General features: G+C 44.4%; 1 protein-coding gene across 5 annotated transcripts in view; it reads left to right on the top strand.

Annotated features, from left to right (window-relative positions):
• PCDH11X (protocadherin 11 X-linked) overlaps nucleotides 1-7888 on the top strand; it is a 1122530-nt gene that overhangs the window by 588314 nt on the left and 526328 nt on the right. The gene's annotated exons all lie outside the window — the stretch shown is intronic.

Consider the following 7888-nt stretch of genomic DNA (forward strand, 5'->3'; position numbering starts at 1 on the left):
ATGGGCCAGGGGGAGGGGACAGGAGTGGGCTGGGGGCAGGTGTCTGGCCAGGGGCAGGATGCAAGAGCAGGCTGGGGACAGGGTGACTGGCCAAGGGAGATGGAAGCAGGAGTGGGCTGGGGGCAGGGTGTCTGTCTGGAGAGAGGGGGCAGGAGCAGAATGGGGGAGGAAGCGGGGTCTCAGCGGGGAGGTGAGTGAGGATGTTGGGGGGGTAGGGTCTGAACATGAGGGAGGTGTAGGGGGCATTTACTTACTACTGGAAATAGGGTAGGGTTAGAAGTTAAAATAAAAGAACAAGTTAAAATTATGTAGAAAAGTAAGATGTCTGCACATCACCAGTGCCTGATGAAATGCATCCTAGAACTGTCAAAAGAGGGATCTGAGCCTTTAGCTATCATCTTTGAAAAATCATGGAAGTTGGGAGAGATTCCAGAAGACTGAAAAAGGGCAAATATAGTGCCCAGCTATAAAAAGGGAAGTAAGAACATCCCAGGAAACTACAGACCACTCAGTTTAACTTCTGTGCCAGGAAAGATAATGGAGCAAGTAATTAAGGAATTCATCTGCAAACATCTAGAAGATAATAAGGTGATAGATAACAGCTAGAATTGATTTATAAAGAACAAATCATGTCATATCTATCTAATAGCTTTCTTCAATAAGGGTATGTCTACACTACCCTCCTAGTTCGAACTAGGAGGGTAATGTATGCATACCGCACTTGCTAATGAAGCCTGGGATTTGAATTTCCCGGGCTTCATTAGCATAAGCGGGGAGCCGCCATTTTTAAATCCCCGCTGCTTCGAACCCTGTGCAGCGCGGCTACACGGGGCTCGAACTAGGTAGTTCGGACTAGGGTGCCTATTCCGAACTACCGGTACACCTCGTTTCATGAGGAGTAACGGTAGTTCGGAGTAGGAACCTAGTCCGAACTACCTAGTTCGAGCCCCGTGCAGCGCGGCTACACAGGGTTCGAAGCAGCGGGGATTTAAAAATGGCGGCTCCCCGCTTATGCTAATGAAGCCCGGGAAATTCAAATCCCGGGCTTCATTAGCAAGTGCGGTATGCATACATTACCCCGTAGTTCGAACTAGCGGGGTAGTGTAGACATACCCTAGGATAGCAAGCCTTGTGGATAAGGGAGAAATGGTGGACGTGGCATACCTAGACTTTAGTAAGGAATTTGACACAGTCTCACATGACCTTCTTATCAGTAAACTTGGAAAATTCAACCTAGATGGGGTACTGTAATTGGATTCATAACTGGCTGGATAACCATTTTCAGAGAGTAGTTATTAACGGTTCATGATCATGCTAGAAGGGCATAACAATTGGGGTTCAACAGGGGTCTGTTTTGGGACCGATTCTGTTCAATATCTTCATCGATGATTTAGATGATGTCATAGAGACTACAATTATTAAGTTTGCAGATGCTACCTAGCTGGGAAGAGTTGCAATTGCTTTGGAGAATATTCAAAATGGTCTGGGCAAACTAGAGAAATAGTCTGAGGTAAACAGGATGAAGTTTAATAAGGACAAATGCAAACTACTCCACTTAGGAAGGAACAATCACTTTCACACATACAGAATAGGAAGCGACTGTCTAGGAAGGAATACTGCTGAAAAAGATTTAGGGATCATAGTGGACCACAAGTTAAACATGTCAACAGTGTGACACCGCTGCAGAAAAAGCAAATATGATTCTAGGATGCATTAACTGAAGTGTTGTGAGCAAGACATGAGAAGTCATTCTTCCACTCTACTCTGCACTGATCAGGCCTCAGTTGGAGTATTATGTCCAATTCTGGGTACTAAATTTCAAGAAAGATGTGGAGAAATTGGAGAAGGTCCAGAGAAAAGCAACAAAAATTATGAAAGGTCTAGAAAACATGACCTATGAGGGAAGACTGAAAGAATTGGGCTTGTTTAGTTTAGAAAAGAGAAGCCTGAGAGAAGGAGGGAGAAAATTGTTCTCTTTGGCATCTAATAATAGGACAAGAAGCAATGGGATTAAACTGCAGCAAGGGAGGCTTAGGTTGGACATTAGGAAAAACTGCCTGCCTGTCAGATTGGTTAAACACTGGAATAAATTGCTCAGGGGGGTTGTGGAATTTCCATCTCTGGAGATATTTCAGAGCAGGTTAGACAGACATCTATCAGGGATGATCTAGACAGTGCTTGGTCCTGCCGTGAGGTCAGGGAACTGGACTCAATGACCTCTCAAAGTCCCTTGCAGTTCTATGATTCTATGATTCTTCTTGTCTTCAGACCCCGTGCTGGTACCAGGCTCGGTCTCCCACTGCTCCCCTTAGCCAGATTCTGGCCGGCCAATAGGAGTGCAGGGAAAGGCTCCAGACAGTGCACTGCTGTTTCCCCAGCCAGGGAGGGGGAGCGCTTCTTCCCCATGCCGGGAGGGTCAGGGCTTTCTCTCCCCCTCCCCCGCTCCCTACAGTGGGAAGCCAGCACTAGTGCTCCAACTGCGCAGGGGAGGAGAGAGGGTGTCTTTTCCATGCAGCAAGACTTGGGGCATGCTCCCTCTGCAGTGGGATGAGCCTGGCCACCGGCTCCAGCCCTGACTCCACCACCTCGGGCAGCACATCTGGCTCAGAGCTTTGCAGTGGCCATGCCTGGAAGCAACAGCCCAGACTGCGGGCTGCCTCCGGCGGAGGCAAACAGGATGGGGCGGGCAGGGCTGTGCCATCTCAGGCTCGGTGCGGTAGTGTGATGGGGTGGAGAGGGTCTTGAACACTTGGCTCATGAAGCCGCTGAGCAAGCGGGCTGATCCCAGTCTGCCGGCCCCAGCCCTGGAACTGCCACTTGCTGAAGGAGCACTTCTCTTTGGTACTGCTGGGGCTGGCTGGCCCAGGGCTGCTCACCCTGGACAGCAGGGAGGATCCACCGGTATCTCCAGTCTCTTCCCTCCCCCCGCTCTGGCTGCCAGAGATGGGGGAGGTGTGGGCAGAGGTGCAGCTGGACAAAAAAATTTCCTGTGGAACACAGAGTGACTTGCTGACATCACTCTATCATCCTGCAGGAAAAGAGAGAGATCTTGAGCTCCTGAAAAATAGCATTCACTTTCTTGCTAAGTCCTGTTGCTAGACAAAGTGATGGGAAATGGAAAAAAAAGCCATTTGTTCCCTGTTCCTGGGGCAGGGAGCTCTGTGGGCTGGAATAGGGCTGTAGACCCAGAGTGGAGCCCAGTCAGCTGGCTGGATTTCCCTGGTCCAACAAACACCCTTGTTTGAGACCACTCGGGTCACAAGGGAGCTGGACCATAAGAAAAATCTTTCCCTCTAATTGTTTTCCATCCATGTGTAGAAGACTGTCTGGGCATCTCCTGGAATCGGGCTCAATCTCCTGGAGCCTCCTGCTGCCAAATTGGGAGATCGGCCACTAACTATCCAGCAGCTCTGTGGGCTAAGGCAGACTCCCCCCTGCCCTGGTCCTGCCCTGGTCCTGGAAGTGACTGTCATGTCCTTGTGGCCCCTAGGGGAGGCATAGCAGTGGATCTCCAGATGCTGCCCTTGCTAACAGGTCCCATTTCCACAGGTCCCATTGGCTGGGAATGGGGAATGATGGCCAATGGAGTGTGGGGGGTGTGCCTGCAGATGGGACAACGTACAGAGCCATTTACCCATCACTCACCCCAAAGCCACTGCTAGATATAAGGACCGCTTTCAGGACTGGTGCAGAGCCGGGGTCAAGGTGAGCCTGCCTTAGCCTCACTACATGGGAACCATCTGAGGTAAGACGTGCCCAGCTGAAGCCCACAGCTTGATTCCCTGCCTCAGCCTTCACCCAGCCCCCTTGCCCCAGCCTCGTGAAAATGAATGATAATGGGAGATGGAGGGGGCATGGAGTGAGCAGAACAGGGACATAGAGAAAGAGCGGGGAAGGTGTAGAACAAGCATATTTGGGGTTGAGATAGATCCTGGATTGCACTTAAATTTAAAAAGAGATCTTCTTCAATAGTTTGGAGTGCATCTCGAAGTTGTATCAAATTGTATAGCTTATTTCGAATCAATTTCAAAATAGCCTATTTCAAAATTTATTTTGAAATAAATCGCTATTCTGAAATGTCATGGAATGAGGTTTACAGGGACATCAGAATAGCGAGCCCTATATATTTTGAAATAACGGGCGCACTCAAAAGACAGAATTGCACTGCAGTGTAGATGTAGCCTTGGAGACCACTGGTTTAGAGGAAGTGCAGATCTATGTTAACTCTGCAACCTTTTATTCTTATGATTTCACCTCCTTTGGATCTTAGACAGCTAGGAAAAGGTTTCTCTCAGAAACAGCCAAATGCTTGAATGGAAACAAAATATGATTATGTGGGAATTATGCAAACAGGTCAGTACATGGACTTAAAAAGGTCAGGGTGCCTGTATTTCTCTAATCAGAGGTTAATTGCTAAACAAAGTAAAGTTATATATTGGCAGAAGAGGTACAAAATAAAATATTTTCATGGCCATTGCTATGGTTAAAACTAGGTCAGATTCTTTCAAGAAACACTAACGGAAAATGTTCATATACGGAGGATTAATACGTTGTAGCCAACTTGTGCTTAAGTATCTTGGAGACCACTAGTCTGGATTGTGCTTGGTCCTGCAATGAGTGCAGGGGATTGGACTTGATGACCTCTTGAGGTTTCTTACATGAATCTGTAATTCTTTAAAAACTATGACTGGTGTGAAGAAAATGAATAAGGAACTGTTATTTATTCCTCATAACCATATGAAATTAATAGACAGCAGGTTGAAAAGAAACCAAAGGAAGTATTTCTTCACAAAACACTCCGTAATCCTTTCGAACTCTTTGCTAAAGAATATTGTGAAGACCAAGACTACAACAGGAATCTGTTCACGCAATGAGGTTAATAAGAAAGAACCAATCTGATGTATATTATGGAAGAAATGAAGCCAGTAGACTTCAGTTTGAGGGAACTATGTTCTATGACTGGCAATTTTGACTGGTTTATGTGATGATCTTTTCAAGCCAAAATTTCTATGTATTGCCTCTTAGAAAATCAATTGTATGCTTAAAAAGGCTCAGAGGTTATATTAGTGAGTTTAGTGGATTTTTTCTGACCATAAATATTAGCATTTCCTAAAGTAAAGTGCACTGAAATTGGTATTTCTATCAGTCTTCTTACTGCCAATATATTTCTAATTTGTCTTTTGACTTTGGTCCCAGACTTCTTGTAAAAAGGGCTTGCCTTTTGTGCTAACTTCAGAGCAGATCAGTGGTCAGCAGACAGAGATCTTCAAACTATTTTATCTTATTTCTGTTCTGTTTGAAACCAGGTTTTTAATGGTTAAAATAAGCTATAAACTACATGTCCTCTAATCTCAAGAACACTTTTTAAATTCAGGTAACGAGTTAATCACACTGTTTTGACTGATATTCTGAGTAAGATTCTGCTAAATCTAGTGGAGAAAAGAAATATGACATAGGTGTGTCCTTTATTCTGGTTTGCTCCAAAATGCCTCCTAAAATTAGCATCAGCATGGTATATTAATGGAAATATTTTGATGTTATGAATAATACATATTTTATAATCTTTGCCTGCAGTGATGAAAGTTTTGTGGCAATAAATTGCCACAGAGAGGTGGCAGACACCCCACTGGGATCCCATTTCATCAAGGCATTTGTGCCTGAATGTAATCATCTGAACATTCCTAACAGGACTCTATGGACATTTCCACATGTTTAAATTTAGGCATGAGCCTAAGTTTTACTGAATTTGGCTCCAAGTCATGATCTTTGATTTCTAATTCTAACCCTCACCCTATTTTTGTTAGTACTAAATTTTTATCCTCCTCTCACTCTAATTATATAGAAGGATGTATAAAGTGATAAAATGTGAGGTGCTACTGAGGCAGGTGATACAGCTGCAATCCATAAATATTTTTCAGGATTTCTTTTTAATACTCCAATTTTTGGAAGAGTTTGTTTTTTAAAAAAAATATTTTTTGTGTTCTTGTTATTATAAAGAATGTTCAAATAGTGCTTTTTTATTACTAAAATCTTTAGAATTCTCACTGTCAATCCTTTAAAGTGCAATTTAAAAAACAAAACAAAACAGAAGGGAACCATTTCTTCTTGACTTTCATACGTGAAATATAACCAGACAACTTCGGCCACTATAGATTTAATAGCTCTATGACAAATAATAGGAGTATTGACCTAGGTGTCCAGGCCACATTCTAACACAAGTAATTTATTTTGCCTCCTTGAATTGCACTTGTACTTTCAGCTGGGATATGGCATTGCTTCTTCACTTCCCAATTGTTGTGTAGTGTGCTGTGTATTGTTAAACATCTTCCATATTTGACATTGTAGGTGGCTTCATTCACCAGAGAATGAAATGATATTATATATGTAATTATCTCACAGGAGTGCTTTGAAGTTCAAGCAGTTAATGTTGGCTAGTGCTTTTAAATCCATAGCTGAAAAGTGATGCTGATGTACAAAGTGCTATTATAAGAATTATGAATGCACTGTGTTGATAATATGAATTCTCAGAGTACATTGTAGCTGTTCCTTTAACGCATCCCCAAATTAGTGTTTGGTCCTTTGTAATTTAAATAGTATTTTCTATGGCTCACACAGGCTCACTCTGAAGATAGTGGCCTGCAAAGGGAAGACACTGAAAAACATTCAAAATAGAATAATGTTGGCAGACTTCATAGGGGATATAACATTTGAGCATTTGTACTATGAACAGCAGGTTACAGTAACTGCTTCATCTCAAACCATGCAGTTCACGCTTCACAGAGTGTGTAGCTAAGAGAGCACATTGAACGAGGTAAAGCTGATGCTTATACGTTTTTTCTATATATGTATTTTAGAGTGTATCTGTCTGTGAGTCTGCTTGTTCAACAATGGTTAGAGCTTACACTGGATAAGTAGCTCTCTGCCCCAAACCCTCCCCCCACACACCACCTTGGCCGCAGTGCCAGAGAGGGAGTGGGGAGGGTGAAAGCAATGCTGGGCAGGGGTGAGAGTAGGACCCGGCTGACTGGGGAGACTGGGAAAAGCCCTGCTGGCTGGGGGGAGAGAAAAGGCCCCTGCCAATTGGGAGGACTGCTGGCCAGGTGGGGGGGAGTGGTGGAAGAAAACCCTGCTAGATGGGACCCCTCCACCCTGAGCGCCTCCATACTCTCGCACCCCCACATACTTTCCAAACCTTCTTCCCCGAGCCCTTCTTCTATCTGCCACCGTGACTCCTGTACCTACCATGCCCTCAGACTCCAGCACTGCCCCCCATTCTCAAGGCCCTGCCCTGATACCACCAGCCCCCTGCCCTAAAGGACCAGAGTAACGTCTGGTAAGTCTTCTAGTATCAAATATAATAAAGAAATGGAACAATTTATTTCAGCTGATATATAACTATCATTCCGAATATATTAGCATGACCTAATACAAACTTGTTATGCCTTACATATATATTCTAACATACACTGTATATATTCATTCACTAGCCTATTCATTTATAAGCCAGCATTCTAAGATTAATAGGTAAAAAAAAGGAAAAATGCTACAACTCTTTCTTAAACCAAGCCTATATTTTGGAGGTTGGCAATTTTTGGTTCCTGTCTTGTCCGGTGAAGCAGCTGGTGCATGGGAACATTTTGTTTATCTGGAGCATCTGCAGGTATGGAGCCCTGCAGCTTCCACTATCTGTAATTTGCTGTTCCTGGACAACAGGAGTGGCAGGAACTGGGAGCCAGCATGTCCCTTACCCCATAGTGCTTCCCACAGCTCCCATTGGCCAGGAATGGCAAATCTCAGCCACTGGGAGTTGCGGGGCTCCATGCCTGCAGATGTTCCAGGTAAACAAACCTCCCAGTTTGCTGACCCCTAATGTAGATCACCAATGATG

The sequence above is a fragment of the Pelodiscus sinensis genome, chromosome 13, assembly GCF_052426305.1.
Source record: "Pelodiscus sinensis isolate ZL-2025 chromosome 13, ASM5242630v1, whole genome shotgun sequence".
In the NCBI taxonomy this organism is placed as follows: domain Eukaryota; kingdom Metazoa; phylum Chordata; order Testudines; family Trionychidae; genus Pelodiscus; species Pelodiscus sinensis.